This window comes from Suricata suricatta, chromosome 3 (genome assembly GCF_006229205.1).
Source record: "Suricata suricatta isolate VVHF042 chromosome 3, meerkat_22Aug2017_6uvM2_HiC, whole genome shotgun sequence".
Taxonomy (NCBI): Eukaryota; Metazoa; Chordata; class Mammalia; order Carnivora; family Herpestidae; genus Suricata; species Suricata suricatta.
In genome coordinates, this window is record NC_043702.1 from 108,512,548 (window position 1) to 108,514,722 (window position 2,175).

General features: G+C 36.9%; 1 pseudogene; it reads right to left on the minus strand.

The window, feature by feature from the left end:
- Positions 1 to 1,617: 1,617 nt before the first annotated feature.
- The window catches only part of LOC115287057, a 1,060-nt pseudogene continuing 502 nt past the window's right edge, over positions 1,618 to 2,175 (minus strand).

A 2,175-nucleotide genomic window follows, 5' to 3' on the forward strand; every position in this document is an offset into this window, starting at 1 on the left:
AATAGTTTGTGGGATGCAAGCAAAGGAAGCAAGGTATCCTTAGACACTGAGTGGAGCCAGAAAAATCATGCGGCCTTTTTTCCAAGTACACGGCCACCAAAGTAGGAATGGTTGGTGACAAGACAGAAGACTAAAAAAGGTAATCCGGTGCACCTGACAAATAGAAAGAATAAACGATCAAAATTGAAGGCAGGCTATAACAAGATAAAGAAATTCTTAAGAACAAAAGTGATTTGGAAGCACAAAACTTAGTTAATGCTACCCAACGTTATGATGGGCCAAGAACAAGAACATTGTGGGTTCCTAAGTTAGAAAATGCCATATACCAAAATTTTAAATGGAATATATTACTTTTTTTCCCAATCAATCCCCCGTCTGAAAAAAAAAAAACTTTTTCAGGGAGGGGAGAAATATGGGACATGGTGGTTGGGAACAGTAGTAGTTATATTAGTAGTATTTTGTTATGATAAACTTTGTATTTAAACTTGGTAAAAGCCCATTAGCTGTCAACAGGGAATAAGGAATAAATTTCCAAAAATGTACAATTTCCTTTAGAGAAGTTTCAGAACCCAAAGACTAATTTACATGAAAAGCTGTAGAGAAAGTAGTTGAAAAGTCCATTCATAAAAGTTTTATTCCACTTACATGAATTTAATACACGTGTTCTTAACAATTATGCTTGGATTGTTCATGAAAATTTCATAAGACATTAAACAAAGCTAGCCATCATCAAGTTATTTCCCTGTTAACTATTTTTACATCACATGCATGTTAGGCAAGTATCAAAACAAAAAAAAAATCACAAAAGCAAAACAATACAAAAAAACCCTTAAAAAATTAAATACATGGGATTTTTGTTTTGCTGCTGTGCTTGATATACATAAGGTAATGGATATCAAGCAATTCGTTTTTACTGCATCTTTACTTGTACAATTGTTCTTAGGTTGCCTAAAACATTTAAACACAAATAAAATGAGTGTAGCAAAAATAATGAAAGCAAACAGCAGGTAACTTTACAAATAATGGAATGTGAACCGTTTCTGCCCTTATCCAGAGTAAATTGGGTCACAGCTAAAGGATCACTTCTGTAACTGTAGTCAAAGGTATGCACATCTGAGAATGAGTATGCTGCAGACACACGGGATGCCCATTTCTGCTACAGCCTTGTAAGTGCTCCAAACCTTAAAGTACCCACAATAACTACACCTGTATCTGGAACCAATTATCCCTTTTCTTCCCCACCAGGACAAACCAATATGTAGGCAGTTTTCTTTGCTTAGACATGGAAGCAGTTTTAACACTGGCCCTTGTTAAGCCACAATGTACCAAAAGTACTATGCCAAACGTTTATAACTAGTATAAAAATTCCACATCCGCATATTGGCCACCTCAAGATGAAAACAGATAACTCCCTAAATGTTAACTGGCTCTACTCCCCTAATATTAAACATAAAAACCACATGGGAAATATAGAAATTCAAATAGAAGAAACATAAGCGTGTCATAAATCATAAACAAAAAACTATTTGTAGGACAACATGGATGACAAATGGTCTACTGTGTAAATTTTAGAATGAGGTAGACAAAAGTTGGAAGGCCGGTTAATATTTCCCTCCTTCTCCTGCTTCAGCTTCATCTCCTTGGGTATCCGATGTCCACAATGTCAAGTTGTCTCTCAGTAATTGCATTTATTAGCATGCTGTCTTTGTAGGACTCTTCACTTAATGTATCAAGTTCAGCAATGGCTTCATCAAAAGCTGTCTTTGCAAGAGAGCAGACTTTCTCCGGGGAGTTCAGAATCTCGTAATAGAACACAGAGAAGTTAAGGGCCAGACCCAATCAGATAGGAAGTGTTGGTTTCATTTCCTTTTTGGTGATTTCAAAAGCTTCTTGGTATGCTTGTTTTGACTGATCCCTTTCTTGTCATCACCAGCAGCAACCTCAGCCAAGTAACGGTAGTAGTCTCCTTTCATTTTCAAGTAGAAGACTTTGCTCTCTGCTTGTGAAGCATTGGGGATCAAAAACTTTTCCAAAAGAGACAGTACATCATTGCAGATATCTCTTAGCTCGGTCTCAATTTTCTCTCTGTATTCTCGAGCCATCTGCTGTTTTTTCTCAGCACCTTCCGTCTTTTGCTCAGTACTTGAGACGACCCTCCAAGATGACCTACGGGCT